The sequence below is a fragment of the Oratosquilla oratoria genome, chromosome 17 (genome assembly GCF_046742065.1).
Source record: "Oratosquilla oratoria isolate Oo_2021 chromosome 17, ASM4674206v1, whole genome shotgun sequence".
NCBI classification, from domain to species: Eukaryota; Metazoa; Arthropoda; class Malacostraca; order Stomatopoda; family Squillidae; genus Oratosquilla; species Oratosquilla oratoria.
Genome location: NC_134793.1, coordinates 28,751,708 through 28,767,714, shown reverse-complemented (window position 1 = coordinate 28,767,714; position 16,007 = coordinate 28,751,708). Strand labels below are relative to the sequence as shown.

General features: G+C 42.5%; 1 protein-coding gene and 1 pseudogene across 6 annotated transcripts in view; both read right to left on the bottom strand.

Annotated features, from left to right (window-relative positions):
* The window catches only part of LOC143034565 (uncharacterized), a 328,538-nt gene that overhangs the window by 210,963 nt on the left and 101,568 nt on the right, over positions 1-16,007 (bottom strand). The window lies entirely within an intron of this gene.
* LOC143034715 (U6 spliceosomal RNA) lies at positions 3,739-3,798 on the bottom strand (annotated as a pseudogene).

The following is a 16,007-nucleotide window of genomic DNA, read 5'->3' as shown; positions in this document are numbered from 1 at the left end:
GTCAAATCTCAACAGGATAGTGAGGGGTTGGTATGAAGAAGAGTCCAGAGTTAAGCTGGATTTGTTGTTATTGTAAAGCGATATACCTTCATTCTTTTCACTAATACTGAAGACACTACGCGTGTTCTTACCGGCGCCAAAGGATTTTATTCAGCCGAGGGAAAGAGAATCGAATGCACGGCTGGATAGGCAGTCAGTAACCAACCCCATAACGAGACCATTAACACCCGACCATCGCTAATGGCTCCGACACCCTGAGCTAAACGATGGATTCCGACCAACAGCTCTTAAAAAAAAAAAAAAAAAAAAAAAAAAAAAAAAAAAAAAAAGGATTGTGATGGATTAAAACACATCAATTGAAACGATTTCTGTGGGAAACCTTTCCCGTCCGAGGTCCGGTTGAAGATTTCCCACACCAGTCACGTGATCAGACTTCGTAGGTCTCCGAAACTTGGACGTTACCTTCAGGCACCTCAGGTTCCGATAATTAATTAATGCTGAGGACGAAACGAGTCTTCTTTTTCTACAGTAGGCCCTACATTACGGGACTAAGACGCTACCATCCACGCCACGACGGACGTGCAAAAGCAGCAACTTGGAAATTGATCCTGCAGCGTTCCCGACGTCAACTCCTGTACCGGAATACTGCACAATTTCCATGCTTTAATACATGTTATATGTGTATTTCAGGGCTTTCATTTGGTGTATATAACTTTAGCCCTATTGTACAGCTGGTAAACCTTTCCGAAACATTCCAAGACTTTAACTTTGTTTTCTGGCGAATAATGAAGTTGGCGCTTAGTACCTTCTGCCGAGGCGCGCCTCATATATATATATATATATATATATATATATATATATATATATATATATATATATATATATATCAGAAAAGTCAACAGCCATTCAAAAGTCCTCTCGTAAGTTCACATTTTGTTTTATATTCTTCATTCGAATACAAGTTCTTCTAATTCTGTCTTTTCCCGATTATTTCCTTCTTTCTTTCTCTTTCGCAGTTGTTCTCCACCTCCTCTCCCTCTTAGCTTTCGATATTGCTGTCGGTCGCTCTCGTGTATGCGGTTTTAGGCTTTCCACATAGACTCGGTTATGCTCGAGTTGCTTTTTTGACTTGGCTTCATCCTCCCTGAGTCTCAGTATTCTCTTCTATACTCTTTGTCAGCGTTGGATTCGCTCCACGGGATATTTTGACTTCGTGTTTCCTCGAATGATAATAATAATAATACAATACACGCCTTTCTTCATCGTTTCATAATCATTTTATTCATTGGTATTTCTGTCATATATATATATATATATATAAAATATATATATATACATATGTGTGTGTGTGTGTGTGTGTGTTCTATCTGTTCTACTTTTTCTCCCGTTTCTTAGCCTGTAATAATTGTGTGTGTGTGTGTGTGTGTGTGTGTGTGTGTGTGTGTGTGTGTGTGTGTGTGTGTGTGTGTGTGTGCCGTCTGCATGTACGTGAGTCTTCGTGTGTGTAACTGAGTTTATGTGTGCACGCGCGTGTATGTGCTCAACCAAGCAAACACGAATTCTCTCCGATGGATGAAACTACTCTCGATCTCAGCCGAAGAATGCCGAAGTCATTCTTCGGCGCCCCGGCGACACCTGAAGGGTCCTCGACTTCAACCTCTCGCCTCTGCACAACAGGTGATGACCTGCCTCCAGTATAGATGTGCACATAGGTGTGCAAGACCACGGAGAATCACACCCAGCGTCTACTATTCAGAAAAAAAAAACCCGTAATCAATCTTTAACACGCGGATGGGCCTATACACGGCCAGGGAAATACAAGTCCATCCAACCGTCGGTAATAAACGGAGGACACGGGGGGGGGGAACGTCGAGCAGTGTGATCCCGCACTATAAACAAATGCCAAACATATGGACAAGAATAAAGAGGATCAGATTCCTCTTCTCCAATACCCCGACGCATTTTTCTGGGTTTGTTCTGACAACCGCCAGACGATTTTATTCAGCTGTAGGACGGGCGCGAGCTGACCGGGGGCCAAGAAGTCTCGTTCAGTCCCTGAATAAAATCGTCTGGCGTCAGTGGTTCCTCTTTTGGAGTTCAGGTGTCCTGAGGTCCACGGTATCTTCAGAGATGGTTCCCAGGTCGAAAACCAGAAGCAGTGAGTGGATGAAGAACGATTTTATTCAGCGTTGAACGAGACCTCTAGGAGGTCAATCAACAGCAAAACATACACAAGGGGTCATCGAAGTGACCAAAGGAATATCGGTCTTGAGTCTTGGTGGGCCCGAACACTAAAGCCTCAAGGAATAACACACTAAAACTCGTTTGTATCATGTATCCAACAACTTGTAGTTAAGCACCTACTCATGAAGAAAGTATCTGCTTACCCCAAGAGGCGTTTAGCTATGGCCCAAACTGTCACCTTGGCCCTATGCGCTCGGGTTGCCAAGGCAAGAATTAATCACGGGTAACTGTTGGATCCCAAAGAGCCAATCACACGAGATAAGCGTCATTAAGTGAACAGAAACTGAAACCAATATGAACAACGAAACTAGCAGTGAAACAATGCCCCTTCGAAACACAGTCACATGTTCAAGTTGGGGACTAACACAAACGGCCACACATACACACAAACGCACATTACAATGAATTTCACAAATACATGCAAACGCAAATATATGCTTGTTGGCGCGCATGCGCGCACACACACACACACACACACACACACACACACACACAAACACACACATACACACACACACACATGTTGCCTTCTCCCCTACCCGCCGCCCGCCGGGCATATTCACACGAGCGCACGCCCATAAAGCCAGGGCGGTACAGCACATTACCAGCGCCCATCAAGAGTGTGGGGGTGAGGTTGGGTGGGGGTCTTGTACAATCAGTCTAAAACACTCGGCCATCTCCCCCAATGCACACGAACTCTCCACGACAATACCTCTGAAATGACCTGGACAGAATCTTTGGAATCACTTTCGCCAAAATATTTAGGAGTGGTTTTCCCGTGATGTTCCTATGGCGATGTACGCACTTGATGCCCACTCCAATTTTGACAATCGCAATCTACGACTGCGACACAATAGGTGACTGGTGTGTGTCGGGACACCCACGTCGAAGCATTGTGCTAATCCAATTTGTCTGCGGTGGTATGTTTTTTTTTTTATTCAAAATATTCTATTTAATATACGAAATGTTAAGACTCTTCTTTCTCCTCTTTCTCCTCCTCCTCCTCCTCCTTCTTCCTCTCTTCTTTTTCTTCTTATCTTTATTTCTGTCCTTTCCATTCTCTCCCTAGTTTTTCATTTTCATTATTATTGTTGTTGTTCATTCTCCTGCAGATGCTAATTCTATATCTGTTGCTGTTGTTGCTGTTTGTTGTTTACATGTTTAGGTGTTATTACTGTTGCTGCTGCTATTGTTATTGTCTATTGTTTAGGCGTTATTATCATAGGAACTTGCTCATGTCACTGTTTCTGTGGTCAAGTGTTATTTTTGGTGTTGTTTCTCTTGCTCTTAATGCCGCTGGTGTCATCGTGTTTTGTTGTTTTCAGTGTTGCCACTCTTGGTGGAATTCATTTAGTCTTCATAACCAACTCTCCCTCTGTCACCCCTCCCTCCTCCTTCCCCTCTCTCCCCTCTCTGCACTCTTCTCTTCTCCCCTCTCTCCGCTTTCCACCCTTCAGGTCCATCTTCCTTTCAGGGTTACTCTCCTGTCCCCTTCCATGCTAATCTTCTCTGTATTGTTCCAATTTTAGTATATGGGAGTGATACTTCACTCCCAAATTAAAAAAAAAAAAAAAAAAGTCCCCCCTACACCGGACCGCTCTCTTCCACTCCGAAGAAAGCCAAAATGCAAAGTAACCAACCTTCAAGCCATCTTTCGTGTCCCTATGGACGTCCATCCAGTTATCTCTCAATTGCAGCTTGGGATGCCTGACGCGTTATCACGGCCACGGTCAAAGACACATGTTAAACGAGTTACGATAAAGGTATTACATCCAAAGTAACGACCACATTTCGCATTATACTTTGGTATAGTCAATATGGTGGCTATGTGTTTCTGACGTCATAAGAAACTTGTGAGTCTTGCATCCTCCTCATGGCGGGTTCGAGTCCCGCACTACCCCCAGATTCCCGTCAGTGGCCGTTACTTGCCCTTGAGTCCCTACAACACATAACAGGACAAAGGTATCGACTAGTCGCAGCTATTCAGCGCCCTCTGGCGTAAGTTCCTTACTTTCTTCATGGTATCAATACAAAGATGTGGCTGGGTACGTCACCTTGAAACAGTGTCAACAAAATGCAAATGCCATCAATGTAACAACAAGGTTAGGTGTCATCTTTACATGTGACTGCAAAACTTCCGACCTTTCCAGAGAACGTCCACAACACATGGGAAAATTTAGATTTAAGAAGGAAAGAATTGGTTAACTAATAGGGTGGTCAACGAATGGAATAGACTTAGCATAACCATGTATAGAGCGCTGAAATTATCGGTTGTTTTAAGAAACGGTTAGGCAACTTTATGGATGGGGATGACAGGTGGTCATGGACATGGAACTGCCTAGTGTAGGCCTTATGGTCTCTTGCAGTCTCCTTCATTCTTATGTTCTTATGAAGGACTAGTAACTCTATGAAAGGCACTCTCCACGGACACTCCATCCTCAACAACAGCAAGAACAACAAAAAGAACATTAAGAACAGCAAGAACAACAAAAACAACATTAAGAACCATCTCTACACCATAAGTTCTTCAGTTTTCATACACAGCCTCTCACTCAGACCCCAAACACTCTCTTCTAAAATAAACTCTCCTATTGGGATTCGAACCCTCGCCTGAGCGGTTTGCTTTTTATGAGACAAAGACCGTACCGTCACGCCACTGGGTTCGACTCCCAGTAGGAGAGTTTATTTCCAAATTAGGAGAGTTTATTTCCAAATGTCATAATGACACAAACACTCTCTTTTAACCCTTACAATACAATTACCATCTTTACAAATTTTACTCTTTATTTTTTTCTTCTTCCAGATGAAGGACCCGACTCCATCTTTCACACGTATTCTCAAGTAAATAGAATAATCTGTCCTTAGCCAGATTAAAAATCTCTAAAGGAAAGTCAAATTACTGAAGGGGTCGTCGCTTCCACTACCACAACGCCATCGAGACTGCATCGTCTCCATCAACGTTACGACTATTCCATTCGGCCAAGGACGGTCCCTGCGCTGAGCGAGGTGCTAACAGGTCGAGACCCACCTCAGGCCGGATCCGTCCTTGGAGTGAATAAAATAAGCAGCCACTTGCCGAGACAACATCAACACCGGAGGGGGAGGGGGGGGGTTCTTTACTTGTTACAAAGGATCACAAAGGTTGAGCATACCGACAAGAGACCTTTTGGTCCAGAACTAGGTCGGATGCGACAAAAAAATAAATAGATAAATAAATCAAAAATAATAATATACACATACACACACTATATATATATATATATATATATATATATATATATATATATATATATATATACATATATAATAAAATAAATCAACAATGATGACAAATTATAATAAATGATTAATAAATAAAAAATAAACAGATACTAAAGAACAAAGAATAAATAATATAAAATAAATGAATATATAATAAAATAAATTAACAATGATAACAGATTATAATAAATTATTAATAAATAGAAAATAATCAGATAATAAATAATAAATAATATAAAATGAATGAATATATAATAAAATAAATCAACAATGATGACAAATTATAATAAATGATTAATAAATAAAAAATAAACAGATACTAAAGAACAAAGAATAAATAATATAAAATAAATAGCAGGCACTACAGCATTGCTTAGGCGTTTATCTAAATGAATCTTAAAACTTCGAAATGTACTACATTGCACTGCCTCTGCAGGAAATTTCTTTCTTTCATTTACTACACGGTTGGCGAAGTTCTTTCTGCCCATTTCCAATTCAAATCTACTTCCTGACAGTTTGAGACCATTATTTCTTGCCTGATTAGCATTCAGCGTGAAAATTTCGTAATTTCTTATGTTGTCAATTCCCTTTAGAATCTCAAAGACAAGGGTAAAGCAAACAAGGTCATCATACAAAGGCAACAGGGCAGGACTCGCAGTAATGGATTTAAATTGGACGAATTTAGATCTAAGAAGGAAAAAGACAAGAGTTGGTTTACTAATAGGGTGGTTAACGAATGGAATTGACTTAGTAACCATGTAGTAGTGAACGCTGAAACTATCGGTTGTTTTAAGAAACTGTTAGGCAACTTTATGGGTGGGGATGACAGGTGGTCATGGACATGGAACTCCCTAGTGCAGGCCTTAGGGCCTCTCGCAGTCTCCTTCATTATTATGTTCTTACATGAAGTATCCCCATACTTGATGTATTGCTGTTCTCTGGCCTCATGGAGATGACCATATTAGTATCCCCATACTTTATGTACTGCTGTTCTTTAGCCTCATGGAGATGACCATATTTGATCACTTGATCACTTGAACATCCACTAAATCCCACTAATTTTCGGGTCGTGGCCCCAACTGTGATACTCGGTGACACCCCTCTTCTGATCTTCCTCTCCACTTCTTTCTCCCACTCTTTCTTTTATTTTCTTCTTTTCATTCTTCTTCTTCCTCCCCTTCCCTATCACAGTCGTTAGTGTCACACTCATTTTCTCCAAACCTACTAACCTTTCCGCTTCCTCCAGCAATCTCAAATCGTCCCTCACATCCTTTCTCCCTCATCCTCTTATCCTCTTTCCCCTAGAAATACCTATTCCCCACTTTATTCGCAACAGTCTCTAGGTGGATCTTAAACATGATTACGAAAAGAATGATCATCTTCACAATGTTGTACGAAGTAATATGACACAAATAACGATGGCTTTAGGAAACGTAGGCCATCGCAATGTTGCCCTGAGACCCTCTTTCTACTCTGACAAGAGTTTACATATCTTCAATGGATCAGAACCCAGTCTCAAACCTCAAAATTCCATCCCTTGCCACCCATTAGCAGGATAAGACCGCCTGAGGTTCCTTAGAATGAAAACACATAACTTATACTTTGGTAACGACGGGGGTTAACAAGATTGTCCAACTTCTCTGGCCCGCTCGTGACATGTCTGTCCGTCCCGTACTCTTCCGATAATAATTATTCATGCGCCCCTCAACGCGACGCTTGTAGACTAGCTTGGCTGTGAACAATGGGGTCAGTGCAGCAGAAGAAAGGGTCCCCCACCTTTTAGTAACACCCATTATTTCAACACAACCATCATCCCCCATCTCGCCCTTTATTCAAAGTCATCCGTTATTTGCGTCTGGGGTATTGTTCAGAGTCATCCAATAGTCTAAACAACAGCCTATCAACTGGCTGACACGAGTTAAGTCACATTTCTCCCCCTTCCTCTCACCCCTTTCTCCCCTCCCCCATCCTTTTACTCTCCTAATGACCTCCGAAGTCGTTTGCCGAAGTCAGTCTCACTCGCTGACGTGATCATCCCCAGATAATTGTAAGGTGTTGTTGAGCGCTTGAGCCAGATAGCGCTGAGGTGACTCCATTCACGTGAAGGCAGAACGCCACATTGGAGAGTGATTGCCAAGGACTTTAACGACTTCATTTGTGATTACCAGCGCTTCTATCCCCGGGGACAATATCGCGTGGAAGAGATGGACCCACGGAGACGGCAAGGAAGAAATTTGAAGAGGGGCAGCAGAAAGAAGGAACATCAGAAATTAAACACGATCATCAATTCCTTGTTGGGTGGGGAATGGTTTCCAATTACAAAAGAAAGCTACGTGAGTCTGGTCCGTAAGAGTGCCGCAAATGCTCCTTTAAATGTGGACTGCATAAAATTGATGATGATAATACGGGGCCTGACATCAATCCAAGGTGTAGTGCTGATGTAGTGGTATAACAAATAGGCCTGCTAGATCAGCGGTCCTGAGTTCGGTCCTCATCCACGGCTGAAAATGCATCATAGCACTGAAAGTCGGCTCTTCCGTTCTCTTGGGCAAGAGATAGGTAGGTAGGTAGGTAGGTAGGTAGGTAGGTAGGTAGGTGTGTGTGTGTGTGTGTGTGTGTGTGTGTGTGTGTGTGTGTGTGTGTGTGTGTGTGTGTGTGTGTGTGTGTGTGTGTGTGTCAGATAAGGAAAACAAATAGGTAGACAGAAAGACAGACTAACAGGAAGACAGATATACAATACAGACAGAGAGATAGACGTGAATAGGCAGATACGTAAAGACAGATAAGTAGATAGGTTGGTACTGAAAGACAGAAAGATAAATAGGTAGACATTCAGACGTGAGTAGACAGATATATAAAGACAGATAGGTGGTTAGGTAAAGTGATATATCAATGGGAAGATGGATTAATGCTATTGTCCCCATGGGCAGAATCGCTGATTATCGGCGAGTATATGCAAAAAAAAACAAGATAATCTTAACTACAAATCTTTTTCTTGAAAAGCTGAACTGTAATAAAAAAAAATCGGGTGAAGCTACATTTGATTTATTTATATATTTATTAATTTATTTACCTGTTTTTGTTTGGTGTGTGTGTGTGTGTGTGTGTGTGTGTGTGTGTGTGTGTGTGTGTGTGTGTGTGTGTGTGTGTGTGTGTGTGTGTGTGTGTGTGTGTGTGTGTGTGTGTGTGTGTGTGTGTGTGTGTGTGTGTGTGTGTGTGTGTGTGTGTGTTTTTCGCTGGGATAGACTTTCCAAAGGGAACTCCAGTATAAACGATCGTTCAGGTCTTTACAATTTTCGAGTCTACTTCCTTTGGGGGGGCTCAAGGAATCCTTTGACTTTGAAGGCACTAAACCTTCTGTAGTTTTCCCAAAGAAGTCAGCAACATTGAGCGTCGTATTACATAAAGCAGAGACTGTCAACGAATTGCAAAAAACTAACGGAGGTATTCTTAGAAAAAAAAAACTTTCCCTTCCAAGAATTTATATATGGAAATATTTTTTAAGAATACAACCGTAAGATTCTTACGGTGGTATTCTTAAAAAAATCTTTCCCTTCCAAGAATTTATATAAGGAAAGATTTTTTTTCAAGAATGCCTACGCATAAAAACCCGGTTCTCGTGCTGGGGTACGACTTTTCAGGCAGTTTACAATTATAAGAGTCTATTCGAGCAGTTTACAGAACGATTGACGAGTATATGACTTAGTGCAAGGATGTTGTTAAGAATTAGGCAGACATCAAACCTTCTAATGACACTGGCACACTAACCAAATGTTCTGGAAACAGAAACGTTAACATTTCTTTTTCATTTGTGTACTTAGGTTTAAGGCTGTAATAATTTCTAAAACAGTATCAAAGAAATGTAACATCGCATCTTAAACCCACGTAAATGTAGATATATAAGAACATACGAGGCTATATTCAAAATTATTTCCCGAAACCCCTCAATAAGATGACATACTTTATTGTTTATGTTTTACTTCTTTTTCTTCTTCGTTTTCTTCTTCTTTTTCCTCTCCTTCTTTTTCTTTTTCTTCTTCTGGTTATACCAGACGACCGCATTCGCCTAAGATCGTTCCTGTTCTTTCTCCCGGGAACCGCTAGGCCCCAAGTAACCGGCCATGTCCACTGGTGTATATATATATATATATATATATATATTTCGAGTCTATCGAAATAAACACCACAAGTGAGGACGGAGGAATCTTTATTTATCAGAACGACGTTCCGCTTGTTATTACAGCTTTCTCAAGTGAAACGTCGTACTAATACAATAAGGGCTCCGTCCGAACATTTGGTGTTGTTTCTTTCGATAGACTTGTCGGCAACTGCCACTTTCGTACAAAATCTGAGTTGCTCTCTGGAAGGTGGGGGGAGGGGGGAGAGGGAGAATGTAGGCCAGAGGATTCTGGAAATCTTAGGCTTACTTTACGAAGTGTTCTTCATATTTCAACTTTCTACTCCTCCTTCTCCTCCTCTCCTCGTCGTCCTCCTCCTGTTCCTCCTCATCCTCTCCTCTTCTCTCGCCCTCCTCCTCTTCCTCCCCCTCACCTCATCCTCCTCTTCCTCCTTCTCCTCTCCTACCACCACCGCCCTCCATCCAATCACGAATCACGCCCCAGTGGTCGGACCAATCCCGCGGCGCGATCTCGAGCTCGCCTCTCCCCCTCGAGAGACCTTCTCTCCCCCCCCCCTCCCCCCGGTCCCCCTTCGGCCCCATCACCAGAATTAGTTACGGCCGCGCCCTTCTCGCTCTTCTCCACGCTCGTCTCCGTGTCGTAGTTGTTACATGATAAATGAAATAAAATAAAATAAAATAACTAAATTTATTTAAAAAACAATAAATAAATGATATCAATTCTACTAATAATATCAATATTCATGTGCGTTCTGGGTAGCCATTTTCACCTCCTTCTTCGATATCTGTCTTTCTAAATGCTCTATTTCATCTTCTTGTCTCCGGCATTCTTTGTAACACTCGTTCTTGATTTCACTATATTGGGGCTGATTTTACGTATGTATGTATATACGTATGTATGTATGCATGTGTGTGTACGTATGTATGTATGTATGTATGCATATATGTGTGTATATATGCATGCATGTATGTAGATACAATATGTAGGTATGTATGCATGTATGTATGTATGTATGTATGTGTGTGTACGTATGTATGTATTTATGTATGTATGTGTGTATTTATGTATGCATGTATGTAGGTATGTATGCATGTATTTATGTATGTATGTACACATGCATATACTATATACATATACATATATATATAAATACATATATATATATATATATATATATATACACATATATATACACTCGTATATATATACACATACACATGTACTTTTCTCAGAGAATATTAATGAGAGTATTGTACCTTTAGGAACACCTGAATATTTTAATATTTTTGTCCTGGCTACCACCAGACGATTTCATTAAACGTCATGAGTCGGTTCCAACCAGGACACTATGGTTTGGGACCTTTAATGTGCGTGGATGTGGTACACATGAGGGTACAAGGGAAGACAGAGGCCACATCCACTGGTATAGCCCATTGATCACTCAGTGAACAGAGTTTGAATTGCTCTCTGTCAGGGAGGGATGTAGGATAGAGGTCACAAATGCAAACGCAAACACACACACACACACACACAGTATATATATATATATATATATATATATATATATATATATATATATATATATATATATATTATATTATATATATATATATATACATATATATATGTGTGTGTGTGTGCATATATTACATATATGCACACACACACACCACCAGGGTCAAGGAGCACAAGAACTCTGTAAAATACAGGCAGGTATTTCAGCACGTCGCCAACAAAAACCACCGGATAAATTGGGACGATGCTGAAATAATTTACAAATCCAAATGTAGTTTCAGAAGAAAAATGGTAGAATCCTCCTTAATAAACAATTTTCCAAATTATAACATTTCCCATGGTCAATGGTCACCAGACTGTATTTCTTATTTTGCTATAAATAAAATTTTACCATCTACATTAGCGGTGGGCAAAAGCCCCCAAGGTCCATGCAACGCCGGACACGTGACCTGAGCCACCAAGGTCCACGCCACGCGCGCCGGACACGTGACATGAGCCCCCGTCCCTTCTTGCTTACCTCACTGTTTCAGTATACACATTGTTCTCTACTCTGTAATTCATATCTGCTGAAGAGGATCACAGTAAGTGATCGAAATATGCAGATCTCTATACCTTCGCCTATTCTTCTCCGAAAGTGGGTCATCAGTATTATTTTACAAATGTGCTACGACATAACTTTGTTGCGATATATATATATATATATGTTGTACTATTGTGATAATTGGAAATAAGCTTCACCGCAAGGACTCGAACTTATGCATTAGCGGTTGGCTCAAAGCTATCGTCTTTGCTTCATAAAAAGCAGTCGCTAATGCAAAGGTTCGAATTCTTGAGCTGGAGCTTATTTCCGTATATATATATATATATATACACACACACACACCAGGACGGACCCGGAGTTGAACCAGGTGTCGATGGGTCGCGACCCCGTTCCGGATGCGCCTCGCCACGATGCAGATGTTGGGTTCAGCCCACTGTAAGACCACCGGCCTATCCTTTGGGGGGCGATGCAGCCTTTGTACCTGTGCATGTGGTTGCGAATGGAGTCTGAAGCCAGGACCACTGAAATGGGACACTGGTATGCAGCACCTCTGATGTCAGGCGACTTTATTCAGCCGAGGGAAACCCCTTCTTTGCGCGGCGAGACAGGTTAACCTTATTTCGAACAGTTCTGATTTTAAAGCCCATTTTTCCAACCACATCCTCATAACTATTCAGCATATACCCATATTTATCCTCATTCGATAGGATATAGACTGGAATCCTTTTACTACTGTAATCCTAAGAAACAAATAATCATCATCTATATTTTTTCCTGTGTGTTGATGGATTACACAATACCTGGATACATGCATACATATATACATTTCAGCCAGATTAAAAAGAACAGGTTTTATGCATGCGCCTGTGTGTGTGTGTGCGTGTGTGTGTGTGTGTGTGTGTGTGTGTGTGTGTGTGTGTGTGTGTGTGTGTGTGTGTGTGTGAGAGAGAGAGAGAGAGAGAGAGAGAGAGAGAGAGAGAGAGAGAGAGAGAAAGATAAAGAGAAAGGTAAAAAGATAAGGAGGAAGATAAAGAGAAAGAGCAAGATAAAGAGAAAGATAAAGAGCGAGAGAGAGGAGAGATGGAGCGTGCATGAACGTGGATGAGCCATCCATCACGCCTCACCTTACGAAGTCCATGGAGCAAGAATTCTCCCAACCGCGTCTCTCGTTCCCATTGCCGACCCTAAATTCCGGATGACAAATCACACTTCGGTCCGTCCACATAGTTTGCAGCCTCATGACATTTTCAAAGACCCACCCGCCTTCGTCTTTTTCTTCTTATTTTCTTGGACTGCCGTCCCTTCGACGGGAACCCTGCCAACGGGACACAACTTGTCCGTCAGCCATCCCTGTCTCATCTCTCTCGTCGGAAGGATACCGGTTCCCTTAAACTCGTTTCGATAGTTTGAATAAATGACCTAACGTGCTGAGTTTCGATTCTTGAGCCGTGAGCTCATACGGCGCTGCCACTTTACCACGACGGACGAAAACACTTGGGACTGAGTCCGCAACTTCCCAACGCACACTCCCAATGGCACGAAGACTAGCCTTTCGAACTTCAAAGTTTATTCTATTTTCAGGACTACAGCGTAAACTGCTGACACCTTTCGATTCCTTTCTGTTATTTTTTTTCCTTTGTTGCAACAACCACTTGCCCTTTCCGTCCGTTATGGGAAAGAGGGAGGGTAAGGGGAAGTAGGTAAGCTGGAGGATGAGAGGAAAAGAGGGCGAGAAGGAGACTGAATCCAGAGGCGAAGGTTAGGTATAAGAAGGATCAAACCCTGGATCCAGTTCTCATCGTTCTGCTTCCGATGGAATGATGGCACCTCGCTGTTCTCAGAAAGACACCAACCCGCCTCGCTCCACCAAACCTTGTTCCTCCTCTCCTGTTGCGCCCAAAGACAACCCTTTGATCTCGAACTCAATCGGAAGACTCGATCGGAAGACTCCTTCTCTGGGTCCTGGAAATCATACGTGCACCAGCACCAACAACTATTTTTTTTTTTTTTTTTTTTTTTTTTAGGGGGAGGAGGTTTGCTGAAGACAATGGCAGAACACGCCCATTCTTTTGTGCCCCGCGTCCGAGCCGCCGGTGTCTGGGTTACAAGAGCTCTGGAAGCGACCAATCCCATTTAAGTGTGAAGCAATTTCACACTCGGCAGGACCGCGGCGGTATTTGGACGGCGGCTAACTCTCTTTGACGAAAGAAAAGTAGAAAAGAGAAGGTGACACGGGCAATGGTGACGGTGCCAGAGGGGATGGTGGTGGTGGTAATGGTGGTGGTGGTAATGGTGGTGGCACGGGGGGAGGGAGGACAAGACCAAAGGGAGGGGCAGAGGAGGAGGGCATAAAAGGAAGAGAAAGAGGAGGAGGACGAGGAAGAGGGGATAGTGTTGAAAGATGAGGGAGGAAGTGGGATGGGGTAATGGTTTTGGCACGGGACAAGACCAAAGGGAGGGGCAGAGGAGGAGGACATAAAAGGAAGAGGAAGAGGAGGAGGAGGAGGAAGAGGGGATAGTGTTGAAAGATGAGTGAGGAAGTGGGATGGGGTAAAACAAGAAGAGAACACAAGATGACAGTAACATACAGGAAAGACGAGCAACAGACGATTAAACAAGAGAATCGAGAAAAACAAAAAGAGAAAAGTATAAAGAGGAGACAAGTAAAAGAGGGAAGGGGAAGAAAGAAGCGACAAAAGAGCAACGATGTAACCTCGAGTTCCACTGGCCGGGAACCCGCAGCCCTAACGTGGCCGGCATAAGAACATAAGAATGAAGGATACTGCAAGGGACCATAAGGCCTACACTAGGCATCTGTCATCCCCGTCCATGAAATTGTCAAACAGTTTCTTAAAACAACTGATAGTTTCAGCGCTCACTACATGGTTACTAAGTCTGGTCCATTCGTTGACCACCCTATTTCCTTCTTAAATCTAACCTTGTCCAATTTATGTCCATTGCTGCGAGTCCTGTCCTGTTGTCTTAATATGATGACCTTGCCTGCGTCCACTTAAACACCTCTATTAGATCACCTCGTACTCTGCGTCTTTCCATATAGGTAAATTTCTGAGCCCACATATGATTTTAATCACTGTACTGATCCTAGTGAATTGATGTCCATTCTACTCGTATAAGACGAAGACCAAAATTGTACCATATGGACAAGGATGGGTCTAACTAACGGTAGATAGAGTTTGATAATTACCTCTGCACTTCTATTCGTAACCGTACGTGGTGCGCTGTTCCCACCTAGTTTTCGCCGGACGCGGATCTGGGCTCGAATACCCAACACTCCTAACACTGTGGGCAAGGGTGACGCTTCTAGTTGTTGTTAAGAATCTCCTAGGTTTTGCTCTTCACTATACATTTTTCTATCAATAATGTAATTGTTCGAAAATTAATTCAGTACTGCCTCGGTGCATTTACTCTAAATTCTATGACTCAAGCCGTTTCACCTCGCCGTACCCAGGGGATTTTATTCAGCAGAGGGAAATCCCCATCTCGTGACTGATTAAGCCTTTGTATTTCAATACCTTAGGGTCCAGTCACCCCCAAGCTTACGACCTGCTTCCGACCACCGGCGACCACGGCCAGTTGTAGGCAGTCTTTGGAAGTCGCTGGTAGTCGGTAATAAGATAGATAAATAGATAGATCGATAGATAGATAGATTACAACACACACTGAATAGTCCCCAGTACATAGATCTTCATCTTATCAAGCTTATCAACTTTTTCCATTTCAATTCCTTCCATAGGTTTTGCGTCGCCGACCGATCGCTTGATTTTCGGTCGAAGGTGGTCGGGAACCGGTCGTAAGCTTGGTGTGACTGCTGGGGATTTAGCTGTTTACTTAAACTGACGCCAAGAGACTTCATTCAGCTGGTGGAAGCCCCACCTTACAGGAGCGATGCTCTGAGTACAATCAAAGGAGACCCAACTACGATGGAAACGACGAAGGAGCGATCTTGTGGGGAACCCGCGCTCCTGTTTCTTCTACTCTCCCTCCTTCCCGTTTTCTACCTTAAACCTTTCAAGGGCCCGACCTCTTCGGCGCCGTACTGTCCCCCAAGAATAGAAGCGCTGGTTATCGTCTACGGAACGAAAACATGTGAAGACTTGAGATAGAGGAGGCCTGAAGGTTGGGGTAACGTGGTCAACTTTGATTGAACTGGGTGCAATCCTCTTTATCGCAACTGTAGAGATACCATGGCTTGTCTCCGTATACTGTGATAAAATTCTTGCGATTACACTTATCTGATTAGGACTATATAATAAGAAAGAGGGAGAGGGAGAGAGGGGGATAGATAG